This window comes from Crinia signifera, chromosome 2, assembly GCF_055691185.1.
Source record: "Crinia signifera chromosome 2, ASM5569118v1, whole genome shotgun sequence".
Lineage (NCBI taxonomy): Eukaryota > Metazoa > Chordata > Amphibia > Anura > Myobatrachidae > Crinia > Crinia signifera.
The window spans coordinates 392,609,515-392,630,911 of NC_139218.1; the positions used below are offsets into that span (position 1 = coordinate 392,609,515).

Genomic DNA, 21,397 nt, shown 5'->3' on the forward strand with positions numbered 1-21,397 from the left:
GGGGAAGGGAAGACAGACGCGTTCTGTAGTTTGCTGGATCGAAATAAAGATATCGGAAGAAAGGCGCTTTGAAAGGAGTGTGCTTTGCTCAGCAGCAGTAAATGTATGGGTAGTCACTCCCAATAGTAGACAAAGAAAAGGGTACAGGAAGGTATAACTGCGCTAAAGAAACATTAGATATATCATTTTAAGTACAATATAAAATAACATTTATTGAATAGGTATAACATCAAAAAAGAAGTAGATGAATGGAGGCTCTTGCTGCACCACTACCCACTACAGTGGAACAGTCACCCTATCCACATCCAGAGACATGTTTTTTTTTTCATCCAGCAGAGGTTCACTTTGCCATTTCACAAACGGCGGCTTCTTCATTCCTTCCTGCCGAGGCAACTAAAGGTTGGAGGCAGGCCACCTCCTAAGGACCCGGTGCTACACTTACTAAGGAAGAAAGATCTCCTCCAGATTAACTGGACTCACTGGAAAGTCCTCTTCCAGATTCATCTCCATTCATCAATCCGGCCTTTTTCCCAGTACTGGTGGATACCACAACAAGGGTGACTATTCTTTTGCCAGTGTACTGTGCAGGTCTAATTATGTTTTAATCCAATTCACCATATATTTTTTTATTAATTGTCATGCATGAGTATTTTTTACTTATATTGCATCTACTTCTTTTTTGATGTTATACCTATTCAATAAATGTTATTTTATATTGTACTTAAAATGATATATCTAATGTTTCTTTAGCGCAGTTATACCTTCCTGTACCCTTTTCTTTTCCGCGTTCTGTAGTTTGTCATCTTGGAAGTATTTTATAACTGCAGTACTGTAAATGTAACGCTCAGATTTACCATGTCATGTTTGGCAAAGCAATAAATGAACTTGAGATTGGAATTTCTAGAAAATAGCTTATTTATTATTTTAAACAGAACCTAAATCTGGATGACTGAGCCCGGTCCTGTGCTAGGGAGGTTATCAGTGCAATATGAAGAACTAATATTTAGGGGGAAATTTACTAAGCTTGCTGATCAATGCGGATCCGCGGTATGAATGGCTACGAACGTGACCGTAGCCATGTATTTCAATAACCATGCATCAGGCTCTTGGACTGGTCCTGGCTACAAAAAAACTAGCGGTTCTTCATATTTTTATAACAAGCATCGGGGTCCAATTCCCATCGGTGTCATACGCAGCCGGGGGAAACGTTTTATGCAAGTTACCCCAGCCAAAAAGGACAACCTTGGGTGTTCATTCCTGGCTGGGTCCCTGTGAAAGTGGGGACCCCCAAATAAAGGTGTCCCCCCTCCAGAGCACATTTGGCCCAGGCTAAAGTGTTAAAAAACTGTTAAAATAAGTTATTCAAATTATGTAGTAGAACTACAAGCCCCAGCAAGCCTCCCTCGCGTGCTGGGTCTTGGAGAACTACAATTCCCATCACGTGGGGCATAAATGGGCCTGTTGGGACTTCTAGTCCCACTACAGAATCAATGCCCAAAAAACTGACACACATATAAAGTAAGGCTTTATTACACACACTATAAATACATTCTTACCATCTTCTCCAGCAGAATACAAATGGGCACCTGTCAAGAAAAAATTATACTTACCACCTATAGTGTAGATCGGTCCTCTTCAGTCCAAGTAAAAAACAAAACCACAAAAACCTTACACCAAATGGACTAAGGAGCCCTAAGTGTGTTTACACTTATAGATCCTCACTGGGACTTCCCACAGCCCATCAGAGGTGGGCTCTGGGGGAGCTCTGCACCCGATAGGCTTCATAGACACACGTTAGCTCCCCCGGAAGTCCTAGTGACGGAACTCCCTCATTGTCCGGGACAAGCTCCAAGTGTAAAGACACTTGCAGCTTCTCAGTCCATTTGGTGTTGGGTTGTTGCGGGCTTTTTTTTTAAACCCTGGATTGCCCACTTGGACCGAAGAGGACCGATCTACACTGCGGGTGGTAAGTATAATTTTTTTGTATAAGATTGTATCTATGGTGTGTATGATAAAGTTTTACTTTATTATGTGTGTGTCTTTCATTGGGTATTGGTTCTGTAGTGGGACTAAAAGTCCCAGCAGTCCCATGAATGCCCCGCATGCAGGGACTCATGGTTATCCAAGTTCCAGCATGTGGGGAAGGTTTGCTGGGGCTTGTAGTTAAACTACAAAACCCAATACCTAATTCTAACATTTTTTTTAAACACTTCAATCACCATCAGTCAGGCACCCATTACCCAGGGGCACCGGGAACAGCCCTGGGCTTCAGCCCTGGAGGGTGACCCTTATATTACCCCAGTGGCTGACTGGCCAGGGTGATCATGCTTTGGCTGGGGGAACTGATGTAAAAAGTTTCACCCAGCTGTGGGCAGTTGGAGGCCAGTGCCGGTTATAGAAAAACAGGAGGACCCTGTGCAATGTGTCCCCTGTATTTCTGCAACCAGCACCCACTCAAAGAGCCCAGAGCTGGTAATACTTGTGCAGGAGGGGGGGGGGGGGGCAATGGGACCCAAGCAGTTTTTTTTTTTAATTCATTTTTCTATTTATGAATTATTTGCAGGCTTCCGGACAATATGAATGGAAAATGTGTCTGTTCTATTCGTATTTTCGGCTGAATTCACGGGCGAGTGTTAGCAAATGAGCAGACTACCCCTTCTGCTCCACGGGAGGTTTCTGTCCTCCCTGAGCTTGCCTTAGGACACCTGCGTTACGGTTTGACAGGTGTACTGCAAAAGGAGCAAACTACAATGTAACTCATGGCCATATATCGAGTTCTATCGATGGTGTACTCAATCTTACACCTGAAGTTGCTGCTTGTAAAAATGTCTAATCAGTCGAATAGCGGAGTCCGGACGTATTTAAGATTGAATGGGTGCATTAGTACCCATTTCATCTTAGTAAATTTCCCCCTCAGGCTTCACTTTGCTACAGGATGGAGAAATGGCACAACAGGTTTCCCTCTAGTGTGAATTCGCTGGTGACGAACAAGAGCTGAGCTCTGGGAAAAGCAGCGGCCGCACTGAGGACACGCAAACGGCCTCTCCCCGGTGTGAGTGCGATGATGCTTCACAAGGTCGGCTTTCTGGACAAAACCTTTGCCACAGAATGTGCAGGCAAACGGCTTCTCTCCAGAGTGAATCCGCTTATGCGTAGTAAGGGCAGACCTAAAGGTAAAACATCTCCCACACTCCTGGCATGAAAATGGCCGCTCCCCGGTGTGAGTCCTCTTATGTGACAGGAGATTTGACCGTTGATGAAAGGATTTCCCACAATAAGAGCAGTGAAACCGTTTGTCCTCTGTGTGACATCGCTGGTGGGTGGTAAGAGCCAGTTTGGAGCTGAAACGCAACCGGCAGACCAAGCACCTATACAGATTACTGGCGCTATGCGTTTGCTGATGGGTGACGAGGGCTGAATGATTAGGGAAACATTGCTGACACTCCGAGCACTGATGCGTCATCTCAGGATAGTGTGAGGAGGCGTGCGGACCTGTTGGGGACAAAAGTACTGAGATAAACCCTCTGTACAGCGGATGGGTTGCTTCATTGTGTGATATAATTCTGCTGATATAAACATATGTACAATACACACTTTAGGTTTTAATCAATGTCACAAATGTGTTGATGTCCTGGAGTTTGGAATCTCATTGAACAAGATTGAGAAAAATAAATTAGGTGATTTAATGATGTCCTTATACAGCACAGAGTGGAATAAGGCAGCACCTTCGGGAGTCAGGGAGCCTGAGATGGGGACCAGTGGGCGATGGACAAGAGGTCTGTCTAAAGATGACTGGACTCCACCAGACAGGAGCTTATGAGGGAGAGCGAGTCCATTCTGTAATTTTTGGTGGAAAAATGCATTTTATCTCCTTACTCATCGCCTTAGTGACAGAGATGGTCGAAAATCACATGCATGGGGTACAGTTTGCTCCTCTATATAATGTCCAATTAAATACTGAAGAACAGATTATATAAACCACACAGAACCCTCATTCACGTAGTGGTCATCGTTAGACTTTATCTGCCCCCCCCCCCCCCCCCCCCCCCCTCCACCTACCTATCCTCAATGATTCTGCTCGGTTTGTCTTCCTCTCCAAACATATTACTTTTGCCTCCCTACATTGGCTACCCTCCAACTTCAGAATCTAATGCAAACCCTCCCACTCACCTATAGTCATCACCCAATCCTCTCACCCCTACATCTCCGACCTCATCTCTCTTCTCATTCCCACCCACTTCACTCTGCCAATTACTGCCACTTCTCCTGCCAACTGATTACCTCCTCCCACTACCGCCTTTCTCTCAAACTTCCCCATGACAATCGAACTCACCCCCTATCCTTCCTACACTCTCCACAGCTTCAACCACACCCTCAAGTCCAAGTTCTTTATTAAAGCCTTACAGCTCTAATGATAACATACCACTCTATGCTCCACGTTTATGTCTCTCTGTGTGATCCATCTATCCCTCACCTTTAGATTGCATATCAGACAGAGATGGGAAAGGACATGATGGGAAAGGACAATCAGAATTGACGCAAAGCAAACTGTGCCAGCAATCCTGTTGTGGGTACTATGACAGCATGTGCAGCAGTAGTTATATAGGTGTATCCCATGACAATAATACTGAAGAGACGATAGTCATTATATTAGATAATCACGATCTTGGAATGTTGACCATGATATAAGAACTAGAAGAGAGCTTTTCTGGAACAACAGTGCAACCTGGTAGAAAGTAGAACATTTTCACAATAAATCTGAATGTTATTCAACACAATATAAAAGCTGGTGTATTGAAGAATTCTACACCATAATTTCAAATGATTTTAAAGATCTGTGTGAGCAATTAAATTAGAAAAAGAATGAATTTACATTCAAATGAATGAAAAGCTCTGAAAGATCTGATGAGGGAATGAGACGATTATAGTCAAAACAGCAGACAAGGTGGAGTGGTGCAAGACAAACAAGATTACGGTATGTGAAAGAAGCATTTCACCAATTAAATAATACAAAATTGTATACTATATTACAGATAGATCCTACTTCTACATACTCCAGTGAATTAAAACTATTCCAAGGGGCGTGGCCTGGCGGGCATGAGAGGAAGACGTGTCCTGCAGGAGCTCCCTGATCCCCTAGCGATCCTCGGACCCCGAAGCTTCACCAGCTTCACCAAGGTGCCCACGTCACCTTTGCAGTGCTCACCACCCCCCGCACCCCAAGAGACAGCCCCCGCGGAATCGGGAGAGGCACTAGGCCTCTCTGTGGATTTCGGCCTGCCTCTGACTCACAGGCCGGGCCCTCAATTAGTGAGCCCGGCCCTCAATTAGTGAGCCTGGCCAGACAGACAGAGAAGCGGTCCCTCCTGCGGCGCTGCAAACAGACGGCACCTACTGTGACTGCTCCCGGCCGCCGCTGATCCGTCCGTCCTGCTGTGGGATCCCCGCAGACACTCGGCCCCCATAGAGGAGAGTAAGTGCAGTCTAATATAAGATACCTTCATTGTCCTTATTAAAATATTCCCCAGCCTCAGTGTATGCTGGTGACCTGATTCTCCCTACTTGAAGACATACTCAGTGCATAGGGTGCTCTGCTTTGATATACCTGACTGCCCTCTAGTGTCTACTAGACTTATTAGCACCTCCTGCCCTTTACACTGAAGGGGAGTACCCTGGGTACTGACAATATTGAATCATAACCACAATTCCTCGTCCCCGGATGGAGTACCGGAAGCTTGTCTCCAACTATGCTACCTCCCGACTGAAGATGCACCTTTAAAGCCAGGCTCTTGGGAGTCACCGCTCGCTTTGACGAACTGATCTGCTATGAATACAGTCCGAGAATACGATCCCAGACCAAGCTCCTTCTTATATTATAATTTGTGCTAATTATGGTCAAAAATATGAAATCATCACAGAAAGGTACCACACCTCTCCCTGAAGAAAATATGTCCCAAACAGACATGAGACCGTTCTGCAACCCACCCCTTCTTGACAGGTGGATGAGTCCTCAGTGTCCAGTCCTTCCTCATCCCTCCCATCTTCCCCATCCGCTCATCCACCTGGAGCTCAGATCTCTGCCAGCAATAGAGGTCACGGAACTGAGAGACGTCCTCTCCTACATGAAGACCTTCCCGACAAAGTACGATATTCAAGATACCATCCGATGGGAAATAGCCCTTGTCCTACAATATCTCTCCCAGCTTTGCCATCACACAACCTCCTTTGAAATTTGTCAAGATGAGAGACACGTTCTGTAACTCCCTCTCAGTTATCCTCACTGCCCAGTCTGCAGAGATCCGCTCACTTCAATTGCGGTTGACAGATCTCAACAACAGAGGGAGGAGGAACAATCTCTGAATAAGGGGCCTGAGACGTTGCTCAAGTCAACCTCATCGATGCCCTCACCAAGGTATTCAATGAGATATTGGGAAACGATCCCTCCGAGACCATTCTCTTTGATAGAGCACACCGTGCACTCAGACATATCTGACCATCCACAAGATGTGATATGTTGTTTACACTACTACTCACAAAAGGAGAATATCGTATGTAAAGTACGTCAGCTAGATGCTGTGGACTTTAACGGTTCGAATATCCAGATATATCAACATCTGTCTTGGCATACCCTTCAACAACAGAAAGTGCTTAGACCTCAGACTTCAGAACTCCGTAAACACCAATTGAAATATAAATGGGGCTTCACATTTAATCTACAAGTATGCTCCGCTGGGAAACCACACTCCCTAAATTCCTTCTCTGACCTCCCCTCGTTCTGCGCAGGCCTTGGCCTTCCAAATCTTGACATCCCCAACTGGGATTTTGCGCAGGCTGACCTGCCCCTCCCAAGACGACCTAGACACAACCAGCCTTAGCAGGAAGTTTACCACTCCAAGAAGAAATCGTACCCCGATTCGACACCCCCCACCAGCGACCCTACTAGAGTGATCGAAAGCTCACAACTGTTGGACTCTATGCAACCCCCAGACAGAGTCAAGGACTGGTTAATATGTTATTATAATTGATTATAGTTATAACCATTTTGCATACTGCTTCCCGCCCCTACTCCCCATTCCCCCGCCTGATGGTAAATTTACCGGTCTTTATTTTGGTACCTTTCCAAATGTTATATTAAGTATTACGTGTTAATTTGATAATATCCTTTTCAGTATACCTTAGAGTGTATGCTACACACTGCTCTACAGCGGTGACTCCCTTACCCCATGCCCGCCTTAGGCTATACTGCCTCTTGGGTCACTGGTGTGTAGTCAGTCACCAGTTACCCCATTGCAGGTGTTCTATTACTGTTACTGTTGTTGTTTACTATGTTCCCATTTATCTCCCTCCTCTACTTCTTAATGTTTCTACCCCTATTTTACTATCCTCAGACCTTTCCCAGCCTTTCTAACACCACTCTATGTATAGATACACGACTACACAGCGCAAACTTAAAATTCTCTCGATTAATGCAAAGGGCCTGAACACCCCTGATAAACGGTCCTCCCTACTCAGAACCCTCTGGGCCGAAAAGGCAGGTGTCGCTATGATCCAAGAAACTCACTTCAAAATCTCTGCCCATAACCCAGCTATCTCTAACCGCCACTTTCCCCTCACGTATTACTGCAACACTCAAGAGCATTTTCTGACAACCAAGGCAAATGGGAGGTCCCTTCCAGGGACTTTTGTAAATTCTTCAAGTTAGACACTTCCTACAAAGAATTCCAGAATTCCATTAGCATCCCGCGAACTGACCACGTTTGAGAGACTATGCATAGCCACACTCGATCCTATACACACGATCTCAGCATTATACAGACTTCTCCAGAACTCAAATAATGACATATCCTCATCATTCACCAAAGCCTGGGAACGAGACTTAGGTATAACTATCACCGAAAAGACTGGGAATCTATATTTCTCAAAGCCCACAGAAGCTCTGTTTGTATTCAAACTAGAGAAACCCAATAGAAAATAATCATGCAATAGGCATCCAACTATCTTACATACCATGAACCCCGATACCTGGAGATGTAGGAATGCCACCGGAAATTTCTTACATATTTGGTGGGATTGCCCACTTATTAAACCCTTCTGGAATGATATTAATAAAATATCACAGGACATATTCCACACCTCCCTCCCCACAACTCCTGCCTTTTGGCTGTTAAACCTCTCCTCCACTCCGCTCTCCTTATATAAAACTTCACTGCTTAGACATTTAGGTAATGCCGCCAGAGCAACAATACCAGCACTCTGGAGATCCACAACCCCTCCTACACGTAAATCCTGGTTTGCCAAAATTGACTACTACATGAACATGGAAGATGTATTACTATCCTCAGCCAATGTTCCCTCTAATTTTACGAAGGCTGTGTGCGGCAAAAGATATTGGCTGTGCAACTTTGGAAGGAAATGTACATTTTTGTGCGTCACATAACGTATAAAGGCTTAGGTTTCAAGTTCTGTTGAGTTAATAAAGCAATTTGAATGTTTACAGACTACACACACCACACATATAGGCTATAGCAGTGATTTTCAACCTTATTAAACTCGTGGCACACTAAACAAGATTTTAACCTTTGTGCGCAGTTGTAATGTCTGTGCGCGGGCTCGGCGAGTTGTGTGCGCGCACACACGTGCACGGCTTAGAGGGAACACTGTCCTAAGCCGATAAACAGTCAGATTTTGCAGCCACCTGGCTTCCTTGGCTTTACTATAAGATTTCACTGGTGTAAAGACTCTCTCTCACGTAGACTAACTCAGCACTTTCTACTATACCACCTTTCAACTGCATATATATATTTATGTCTTTAAAGCTCTGGGAAAGGTTAGTTTCTCTTCTCCTCTCCTCCTCTTCTTTTATTCACTCTATTATCACACTATTTTAATTCCCTAACCTTCGCCCGCCTCATTTTGATTGTACTATTTTGATCACTTACAATTCATCCCACTCAGTCTCCTCATCTCTTCATACTCAATCAAGATGTTGATTTGCTAGTTGAACTGTTCATTTTATTTCCCATTTTATGAAAACGTTGGTCTCGTTGCGTCGAGACTGGTTGACTAATCTTATGTTTTCTTAGATTGTAATCACTTCAGACTGTTATTTCTATTACTTCTTTTAATTCTCCATAAAAACAGATTACACAAAATAACTATTCCAATACACTGGAGTGAAAATAAATGCAATATCCAGAAAGGAACACTCATTTTTGTTTAACCCCTATTCTGTTATCCCCAAATATTATCACTTACCTAAAACTAAATCCCTCCAATCACCTCCGGGTTGTCCTATAATTTCTGGTAATGGTCCCTCACCACCAATCATTCTACCTTTCTCAATTTTTTTTCTTCAGAAGTCTGTTGTGCACATCAGTTCTTATATAAAGGACACCACACATTTTATTTTTCTTATAAACAGTGTCCAATGGAACCACAAAAAAATTACACAACACAACTACACAACCACAACATGTGATGTTGAATCACTTTATACCAACATCCCACACAAAGGAGGAGTATGAGCACTCCAGTATTATTTGGATACGAGTCTGGGGGATACAAGAAACTAATTTATACTATATTCAGTTACATTTATTCGGTCACACATTTATTTAATCTTTAATGGTGTTCTTTATTTATAGAGCCTTGGTAAAATCATGCAGTCAGTATTTTCCCTGCACAGAAACAAAATAACTCACCCAAATCGAATTCTCTCTGCACATGTTACATCTGCCCCCCTGCAGTGCACATGGTTTTGTCCATCTAAGAAGGATTTTGTCAGAAAGAATGAACTCGAATAAACCCCAATGTGTCCTCTGGAACAGGTCCAGCTCGGAGAGGGTGTGGGTTGGAATTGAATCTCAGGCTCTTGCTCTCCAATCTTCCCTTCTGTGGCTACCCAGACCGTCTCGCCCGAAAATATCCAGAGCCCACCCGTCAATATCTCATTCTCTTGATATCTGGGACACGGAGAATAAACTATTTAAACTTGCACCTTCTCCTAGCCCCCTGATCCCTTTATATAATAATCCTAATTTTTGTCCGGGATGCTCTCCTGGGTCCTTTAACAACTGGTGGAAAAGAGGGATTATTTTCCTAAATGATATATCTCAAACCTCCTCATTCACGGAAATACAAAACAAACATCCCATTCCACATAAATGTTTCTACCAATTCCTTCAATTGAGGCATTTCCACTCCTCAGTTAAAGCCCGACTATCTGCTAGACCTCTCACATCCCTCGAACACCTGGTTTTCTATAGGGCTTCAACTAAGGGTCTTATATCGACACTATGGGGGAAATTTACTAAAGGAAATTTGTAAAAAAAAAATAGGTGTATTTGTATCCAGAAATTCACTTATTTTTTACATTTACTATCCTGAAAATACAGCAATTTGTATTCGTATTGATGTGCTAGCAATATGAATACGAATTGCTGTATTTTCGGGATAGTAAATGTCAAAAATAAGTGAATTTCTGGATACAAATACACCTATTTTTTACAAATTTCCTTTAGTAAATTTCCCCCTATACCTCTCCTTATTCCCCCAACTTTCTAATACTAGACTCCCTTTTGAGAAAGCCTGGGAATCTGACCTTGGGGAGGCGCTGGAGGACTGAACAATGGTCTGATATCTACTCCAGCGTTGCCTCCAGCTCGATTTGTGTACGGCTGAAATAGAATGCTTATAAGCTGCTTTACAGATGGTACTATGTTCCATCTAGGCTCAACAAAATGAACCCAGATATTTCTTCCTTATGCTGGAGATGTGGAAACGCGGTTACATATCTGCTGGAACGGTCCGATTCTTGCTCCCTTATGGCAGGAGTTGACGAACCTGGCTAATTCTGTATTATCTTTGAATATTCCCTTCAAAGCGGGTCATTTTCTCCTTTCAATGGCTATTCCAGATGCAACTCGAGCTCAAACTTAATTTTAGCCATATGATATTGGCGACCAGGACCGCCATAGCGGGATACTGGAAATCTTCAACAATTCCGTCTTTGACCGAAATTGTAGCTAAAATCTGGCATATCCATTCAATGGAGCACATCACTAGCATTCTGAAAGGTTCTTCCAAAAAATTCATTAGGGTTTGGGATCCCTGGACCAGCCATTTTAATATGCCTCCGGCTTTTCAATAAATAAACATTTCTAGATTGACTATCACCATATCTCTTGCTTCACCCAGATGAGTGAAGTCAGTCAGGTGGACCCCCCCTTTCCCATTCTTTTTCCCTTCCCCTCTCTCTCCCTACGATTTTCTCTTGTTCTCTCTTTTCTATATCTTTGATAGCCTTACAAAATTATAAAACTGTAGTGATGCCTCTTTACTGTACAATTTAAACACAAATTCTTATAATTTTTTACTTTTTGAACCTCTGCGTAGGTTCCCTATTCTGCTAATATTTTGGTATTTCTTGGCATTTCACTAATAAAATTTATATTGAAAAAAAAATATATATATATATATATATATATATATATAAGAGAAGGTAATCATCACATCCACCTATAAAAAAATAAGTTGATAATTATTTAGGCTACCAAAGCTGTCATTATAAACCATGAATAGATAATATTCCTAAAATTCAATATATGAGAATAAGAAGGAACGACTGACTGTGATTACTTCCTTCAGCAGGCAGATGAACGCACAGTGGCATAGGCACCGGGGCCTGTGCACTCACGGAAAAACTTAAGCACCCACCAGGCCAGCCAGCTCCCCCCCCCCCCCCCCACTAGTGCCAGAGCTGAAGGACAGGGGGCAGGACCTACCCGGAACGGTGGAAGACAGCGGGATTGGAGGGGGCTGCAGCGCAAAGACAGATGGGAGAGTCCGGAAGCTGCAGGGGGTCAGAGGATGCCGGCTGGTGCGTGGAGAGGGCGGAGGAGGAACGACGGGCAGCCCTGGAGGACTGCGCGGCGGGAACAGTGCGCAGCCCTAGAAGACGGTGCGGGGAGTGACAGCTTCCTCCCGGCACCGCTGACGCGTCCCCTCACTGCGCTGCACACCAAAGAGCCCCCGTTCCCAGCCTCCCGCCCCGGCAAGCTGAAGCACCTGCCAGCAGCGGTATCAGCTGCCTGTTACAGAAGGGGCAGGCTGACTTGTCGGCAGAGAAACAGAGGTGGCTGGAAAGCCCCAGCAGGAACTACCCAGACAGGAAGCCTCCTGTATCAGAAGCCGCAGCAGAACCGTGAGTTGGGCCCTGGTGGCCACCATTGGGCACCCAATTAACATCTCCCAGTGTGTGGGATCCGGAAGGGCCTGAAAGTGCTGGGTTGGCCATAGGAGGCCCTCCTAATTTAGCCCCGCCAGTTGTGGAGGGTACTTCCTCCCTTACCACCGAGCGGACACCCGCAGATGCCACAGTCCCTACACTTAGACATCGTCACCAGGTTGCAGACAGACTAGGGGGAGCAGCCTGTGTGTGGTGTCCTGGTATTATTATTGTTATTTTATAGGGGAAGCAGTCACATATGGGGGTTGGGGGTGAGACTCCTCTGGCCGGCTCGCGGTGGCAGGGGGGGAACTCTGCTGCCGTAATTTAAATAATGGAGACATCTGTGCTGTGTAAAATAAATTGGTATTATTTTGTGACCACGCCCCTTTCCCATAATGCCACTCCCCTATATTTTTGGCTTGAGCACCCACCAGCAAAAACATAAATCGGCACCTATGCACAGTGGCATTTTCAGAGGATGGATATCCTAATTATATCCATTTTAAAAAAAACTTAGAATGTGCATAACCGGAAACGTTTGTATTCCACTGTGATTATTGTATTTTTGTACAGTTCTTCAAAAAAATATTTAGAAAAAAAAAAACCTCAGAAGATTTCAAAAGTATGGAAACTTTACTGAAAACATTCCTCAGACTAAAGAAGCCAGTAGAAACATCGGAAAGTACATCTATATTTAGTTCTAAATTCAAGCCTCGATCAAAATAAAGGGACCCATACACGGTCCTTTAAACGGATCCGTTCGGGTCTCAATTAGCACGCTTCGCATCGGATCGCATGCCTAGTGCATGCGGTGTGTACTGCGATCCGATGCGAAGTTTAGCTAGTACAAAAAGTATGTGCAGCACATACTTTTTGTACCGTACTATGTGATGCGCGGGAGCGCGCATCGCATAGTACTAAACCAGGGGTGGCCAACCGGTCAGAGGTAAAGAGCCGAAAGATATCGGAAGTCAAGCTAAAGAGCCAACATCATGTGCGCGCCGAAGGCGCTTGCGCCAAAAAAAGGGGTGTAGTCTATTTTGACCCCTTGGGTGGGTGTGATACAAATATGCCTCCAATAGTGCAGTGCCATATATACATATGCCCCCAATAGTGCCAGATACACATATGCCCTCCACGGTGCCAGGTATACACCACACAGTGCCGGGTATGCCCCTACGGTGCCAGAAAGCTGGTATGCCCCCACAGTGCCACAAACTGCTATGCCCCCACAGTGCCACAAACTGCTATGCCCCCACACTGCAAATTTCCCAGCAGCACTCACCGTTGTTGCATCTGCTGCCGGACAGGGAGAGGACAGTCTGGCGTCCCCCTGCAGTCCGACTCCTGTCATGTCACCGAGGGGAGGGGAGGAGAGCACACAAGCACAGCACAGCACAGCGCACGTCTCCTTCCCCCCTCACTTCCCTGTGACTGGTCCGTCCACCAATCAAAGCTCGCTGGCCGGCTCCTGATTGGCTGCTGGCCACGGCCCAGTCACAAGGATGCACAGTAAGGGGTAGGAGAGATGCGCAATGCGCGCTCTCCTCCCCTCAGAAGGAGAAGGGATTCAGGGAACCGGGAGCAGTGGGGACTAGGACGGACGGTGGGCGGCGGGCAGCAGTGGGAGCAGGAGCCGCGCTTTACAAGGGGGAGAGCCGCATGAGGCTCAAGAGCCTCGGGTTGGCCACCACTGTACTAAACGGACGGTCCGGGAACGGACCGTCTATGGGCGCCTTAAATAATAAAGATTATTTATAAATATCATAACATTTTGAAAACAGAACAAAAATACTAAAGAGATAGAAGAACCCAAGGGTAGTTTCTACATTTCAAAGTTTTCTAGCTCCCATTCATTTCAGAACAGAAACACATGTTAATATCATCGGTACACGGCTTGGGGAAAATGAAGGTAAAAAAGGATGTTTTAAGTGTGGCAAACCAAGATGTTTGACATGTACAGTAAGTTTGTCAAGAATACCACTTTTCCATTAAAATCCTGGGTCAAATCTGTTCCTGGGATATTCCCAGGTAGACATCATTTTGACTGAAGGGAAAAGCCGGGAAAGTAGGGCAGTGGGCGGGGACCGGATGAACCAGAGGACATCAAACAATGGACAGACTTCCCAGCCTGGTTTAAAAATCCGGGGTAAGAGCTGTTTCCACAGCTCATTACCTGGGTTTTACCTGCTAAAAACCCTGCTGGATTCCTAGGTAAAATTCCCGGGTCACTTTACCAGGGATTTTTACCTTGTACCTGTTTAGTACTCACTGAAACTCTTTCACATTTGAGTTTCCTTTCGAAATTAAGTTTTATCACATGTTCAACTACATCTATGGAAGTATTTGTGAATGAAGTGCCGAATATGTGGGCAGAATCACACGAACCATGAAAACAAGATTATTTAGAACACAGATGAAATATACTTAAAGGGCTACATACAGATGGGACTTGGCCCATCTTTGCAGGGCTGGCGTTTCTAACGCCAGCCCCGCCATGGGGCGCGCGTGCACGAGATGCTCGCGCACCCCCTGGCAACGGAGCCTGCCTCCGGTCCCCGCCGCCGTTGCCGCAGGTACCCCAAGCGGCCCCGTAACCCTAACCGTCTCCCTGACGCGGAGACGGGCAGGGACACGCAGCGTCCCCGCCGAGAGACTGGGACACACGTGCGTGTGAGAGGCATGCGCATCCCAGTTCAGTGTAGCCCTTGTCCGCCAGCGCTCGCCAGCGGGGAGGGTCTGGCGAGCCCCGGCCAAGGATGGCAGGGGCTACATCTGTACCTACACAATCTCAATGACAGCATAAAGGTAAAATTTTAATGATAAATATTCAAGGTATTGAAGAAATTAAAACAACAGGCAGAGGAGGTGATTGCTTCAATTTGTTATGTAAAAGAGAAGCCTATTAGACTTTTTTATTGGTAACTTTGTTCCCTGCAGGATTGAATGAATTTGTTTAGCTTAATAACCTGGATATTCTTTTTGTGTAATGAAAATCAGAGTATAATGCCCCTTTCAGACCGCACTTTTAAAACGGTATATTGCCGTTTTTTTACCGTTTTAAAACGGTAATGTGTGCGGTCTGAAAGGTACAGTCCCACTTAACCGGTTAGAAAATGCCGTTTTTTCTAACCGGTTAAAATGCAGGGTCCTACCCGTTTCAGAACCGGTATTTTAGGCTCAAAATCGGTTCTGAAACGGTATTTAGGACCCAGCCAATGAGCTGGGTCCTAAATTCAGCACAGTGAATACTTAATGAGCGCTCATTAAGTATTCACAGCACTGGAGCCCCCCCGCGCGCGTGTCGACGCCCCCCGCACGTGTCGACGCCCCCCCCTCCCCCCGCGTGTCGGCGCCCCCCCCCCCCCGTGTCGACTTACCCCGTGCCGGTATCTCCGTTGTGGTTCCCGGCACTGCAGCTCAGTATGCTCGGAAAGCACTTATGAAAAAAGTGTCTTTCAGAAAATGGCTGCCCCCATACGAAAGACAGTTTTTTTAAACAGGGTTTCCTATGGGGCAGCCATTTTCTTGAAGACACTTTTTTCATAAGTGCTTTCCGAGCATACTGAGCTGCAGTCCACAACGGAGGTACCGGCACGGGGTAAGTCGACACGGGGGGGGGGGGGGGGGGGGCCGCCGACACGCGGGGGGGGTGGGGGGGGCGTCGACATGCGCAGGGGGCGTCGACATGCGCGGGGGGGGGGGCGTCGACATGCTCTCGGTCGACACGCGCGAGGGGGGGGGGAGCTGCACGGAGGGGAGGGCTGAAGGCTGCACTGGCTTTGACCCTGTATTTGGAAAGTTTCCAAAAACGGGTCTGCCAGTGTCAAAAAATCGGCACTTAAACGGTAATATACCGTTTAAGTGCTGCGGTGTGAAAGGGGTTTTATCTGGCAGACCCGTTTTTGGAAACGTTTCCAAATACAGGGTCAAAGCCAGTTATGCGGTCTGAAAGCAGCATAAGTTACACAATCTAAATGACAGAAGTTACCCTACGGTGAACGCTCTGCTATATGGAAATTATTTATGAATTAGATGATTGGATAAACAACAGATCCATCTAAATTATTATTCTGTGTTACTAATTCTATATTCTTAATTTAAGAGCATCTGTTTCTTGATCGTATCGTTTCCTTCTAATATACTGTAGAAGGAATACTGTATATTAGATTTTCACACCCATTGATTGGAGGTCTGAACATTCAAAAATAGAGCAGTTTCGATTTGATTTGACATTCCCTGTCCCTGTTTTTCTTTCTGTATCCCTCCCCATTTATTTTGTATCGTTGATTCTATCATTTGTTATCTTTGTTTTTCAATAAAAAAATTATTGATGATAAAAATAAAAAAAATAGAGCTGTCTACAAGAAACTTCCCTGTCTGTAGGAAATATTCATGTTAATACTCAAACTATAAGGTTATTTAGATCGTCTCTAGGTGTCTGATTTATGCTTTACTATATACACCTGTATTTGTTAATCTTCTTTGTATGTTTATCTAGATTTTAAATAACAATTGAAAAAAACAATAGAATATATACCGTAAGTAATACTGCGTACACACGGTGCCGGTGCGATTTGCGTTTTTTGATTTGGACTAGATAGTCAAAATCGCATTTCATCTACTGCAAATGGCAACGTGCTATGCAGCACCTGATCTTCATGCACGGCCCCAGAATCTAATGTACAAACAGCCTGTGCAGCACGGTCAATTTCCCGAGTTTTTAATATTATAGAGAGTTGGGACTCTACTTACTGATACAATTGTTAACTGTTGAAAAGGCTTTTGATAGGCTGCGTTGGGGCTACCTTGAAACTGATCTGCTCAGATTTTATTTATTTACAGTGTCTTATATAGCGCACCAGATTCCGTTACAGTGTGTTATACAGCGTAGCAGATTCCGTTACAGTGTCTTATATAGCGCAGCAGATTCCGTTACAGTGTCTTATATAGCACAGCAGATTCCGTTACAGTGTCTTATATAGCGCAGCAGATTCCGTTACAGTATCTTATATAGCGCAGCAGATTCCGTTACAGTGTCTTATATAGCGCAGCAGATTCCGTTACAGTGTCTTATATAGCGCAGCAGATTCCGTTACAGTGTCTTATATAGCGCAGCAGATTCCGTTACAGCGTGTTATACAGCGTAGCAGATTCCGTTACAGTGTCTTATATAGCACAGCAGATTCCGTTACAGTGTCTTATATAGCGCAGCAGATTCCATTACAGTGTCTTATATAGTGCAGCAGATTCCGTTACAGTGTCTTATATAGCGCAGCAGATTCCGTTACAGTGTCTTATATAGTGCAGCAGATTCCATTACAGTGTCTTATATAGCGCAGCAGATTCCATTACAGTGTCTTATATAGCGCAGCAGATTCCGTTAGTGTCTTATATAGTGCAGCAGATTCCGTTACAGTGTCTTATATAGTGCAGCAGATTCCGTTACAGTGTCTTATATAGCGCAGCAGATTCCGTTACAGTGTCTTATATAGTGCAGCAGATTCCGTTACAGTGTCTTATATAGCGCAGCAGATTCCGTTACAGCGTCTTATATAGCGCAGCAGATTCCGTTACAGTGTCTTATATAGCGCAGCAGATTCCGTTACAGTGTCTTATATAGCGCAGCAGATTCCGTTACAGTTTCTTATATAGCGCAGCAGATTCCGTTACAGTGTCTTATATAGCGCAGCAGATTCCGTTACAGTTTCTTATATAGCGCAGCAGATTCCGTTACAGTGTCTTATATAGCGCAGCAGATTCCGTTACAGTTTCTTATATAGCGCAGCAGATTCCGTTGCGTTTTACAATTGTAGACAGTGATAAAATAAACTGGGTAACAGACAGACTTGGAGGCTAGAGGGCCCTGCTGCAAGCTTACAATCTATAGGGACATAGGAGGGAAACACAAGGACAGGCACCAGTAATAGCCTAGCAGTCCCACCAAGTTACAGGTCCAGAAGGGAAGCTATATAATACATAAGTGCCTCAGAGGGTTATGTGTGCGGTATATAAATATGATAGGCTTGCCTGAAGGGGTGAGTTTTCAGGGAACGCTTGAAAGTTTGGAGGCTAGCAGAGAGTCTTATTGTGCGTGGAAGGGCATTCCATAGGGTGGGAGCAGCCCGATGAAAGTCCTGTAATAGTGAATGGGAGCTAGTGATCCATGCAGAAGAGAGACGCAGATCTTGTGCAGAGCGGAGTGGTCAAGATGGGAGACATTCTGTGACAAGTAAGGAGATATATGCAGGTGCAGTATGGTTAATAGCTTTATATGTGAGTAGAAGTGTTTTATATTGAATACGGTAAGATACAGGCAACCAATGGAGGGACTGGCAGAGCGGATCAGCAGATGAGCGTCTTGCCAGGAAGATCAGCCTAGCAGCCGCATTTAAAATGGATTGCAGTGGTGAGAGTCTGTTCTTTGGTAGACCAGTTAGGATTGGGTTTAATTGGAAGGTTTTGGGATTTTATATTCGCTCTATATTCATATCCCTCCGCGAAGGTATTTGTGAATGGATGTCTCTCCTTTAGTTTTATTAAATCCAATGTTATTAGAGAGGGCTGTCCTCTTCCCCACTCATTTTCGCTCTCGCCATTGAATCCTTATCTACAAAGATTAGATCCACTGAGGAAATTCGTGGCCCTGTGATTGGAGGGATCCCTCATAAAATCACTCTGCTTGCAGACGATATAGTCTATTACAGCCCGAGGAATCCCTTTCTAAAACTTCATATGGTATCGGATGAATATTCTCATATTTCATTTTTTAGATTAAACACCTCTAAGGCCGAAGCTCTTCCCTTTAAGATCCCCTTAGAAAAGGGCAAATACCGGTATGCTTGGCAAATTATGAAATTAAGTTATGTACTTTTAAACCGTTTCTTTTCTCCTTTGAGGAACTTATTCCGAATGGTCTCTACATAATAGAGTACACAAACACTTTCTGTTTGAGACGGCAGACTAAGTACTCGTCCTATGTATTCACTTAAAATGGTTCAAATGGAGCGAATACAGTGACAGTCGAGGTCAATCCGTCATATATGGTGACCCTCTGGACTTGGCAGTGTTACGTTCCCTTTCTCGTGACGAGGTAGTGTGACATGTCTTAATTCTGGAATTGTATTATTTGATTTGCTATTCTGAGGCACTTACTCTGTTCAACCCTACCCCATCCCCTACCTTCTAGTGTTCCCGCCTATCTAAGTCTGTCTTTTTCTGTTTATATCCTCTATCTTTATTTATATATGAGTCTTTCAGATGTATTGTTTTTAAATAGTACTGTACACTGGTATTGTGAAACTACTATTATCGTCTGCTTTCTGTGTATCGAGGAAAAAAATGAAAATTTTGAAAGAGACCGGTTCATTGGCTTATAATAGATTAGGAAGATGTACAAACTATACCAGTATTTTATGTTGTGCCTCTATAGAACAATGCTATAGTGTCTGTTCACAGACTTATTCTCTATACGGACAGCAATAGCAACAGTGACCCCTACAGGTAATAAGGGTAACTAATATGCCATCACCAACAGACGTGTCATAGTCAAACAGGAGCTTACATAATAACCTGCAAGATGCTGGCTGTGCGGAAATTCCAATGAGTATGTCGGTATTTTTTTTTTTTCACATATGTTTTATTAAGGTTTGTATAAAATCAATTAACAACAATGGTTATAAATGGCCAGCACAGATTACACATGTATGAAAAAGATACATTTACAAATCAGACATGCAAATGTGAAGCAGAACATTCACATTAACAACAATGAGAAGAAAATATTTTGTTTTTGAAAATAATATCTGCGTCCCATCTAAGTTTATAAGGTGTATTATCCCTCTTCATGCGGTGCAATAATACTAGAAAGTATAGTCAGTCATAAATAATCACATATACACATGTAAACTAATAAAAACATGGTATTATATAGTAATAATAAGTTCGGAGGGAGGGGCAAAGGTAAGGGATATAGGAGTTAAACATACGCTTTCGGAGAAGACAATAAAAAGACAAGACAGAACAAATTTACACATATAAACCCGGCGTAAATTCATTAGTCATTTGTGATTATGCACTTAGGGTGGTTTTTGTTTCGAATATTCATCAGAATATAATGTAAATCCATCAACCAATGTGGTAGAGGTTATCCCCAGTTGTAGCAATTTGGCAGCGCAAAAAAAAAAACAGGTGGTTTTCTCAAACCAGTTCTGAATATAGTTACGTGAATTCTCATCTAAGATTATAATTAGAATATCCCTTTTTATTTTTAAACGAGCCACCCCTTTCTCAATATTTTGAAAAGTGGCTTGTCTTTCAAACAATAGTATACTGAGTAATAAACGTTTAAGTTCGGTTATTGTCGGAGACCTGCTGGTTACCTAGGTAGCCAAGATTTTTAGCCAATGTTAGGATTATTGTCAGTAATGGTGCAATATCTTTAATCCATGGATTAAAGTAAAGAAAAATACATGATAAAGTCATCTCACTGTGAACAAAGCATGGAGCCTATTAATTTATTCCAAAGTATCTTGATCTTCCCACACTTACAAAAATGATGCTAACAAGTGAATCCCCGTACACCACACTTTAGACATATACATAGGTCATTAGGTACAAAATGACTTTGGTGTTGTTGTGATACATACGCTCTGTTTATGAATTTAACATGTTATTTTCGGCAATGATGTTGGGATACCTTTTGTCCATTTTAATTCTAACAGATGTCTCAATTTATCTTTATTTATCAAAATGAGAAATGCATATACAAATGTAGCCACCCACATGTATCCCAGTTCCGTACATATCGCTCCTGTTTGTGGCGCCAAAATTGCCACTCTGTTATATCAACGCTCAATGCGTTTCTATGAGTTGCAGGAGCGAATTAGATGCACATGCATGGCAACGGGATCTCACCAATCACCACAGGAGTCGCACAAAGAAAGAACCAAGTCAGTTTTTTTATTAATGTCAATCACTTTTGTTTTGGACTGGGCAAAAAATTAGAATACAATTAATTGAAGTTTAGTTAAATATTGCACATAAAAAAAGAACAGTCTCGGTCAGATTCTGACAGTCGAAATCTCAGACTGAATACCCCCCCAAGGGTCAAAAAATATTTTCTTCCAATTGCTTATTAGTATACATTAAACACGAGGTAAACAATCT

General features: G+C 43.8%; 1 protein-coding gene across 6 annotated transcripts in view; it reads right to left on the reverse strand.

Moving 5' to 3' along the window:
- The window catches only part of LOC146058238 (uncharacterized), a 232,965-nt gene that overhangs the window by 106,628 nt on the left and 104,940 nt on the right, over positions 1-21,397 (reverse strand). The window lies entirely within an intron of this gene.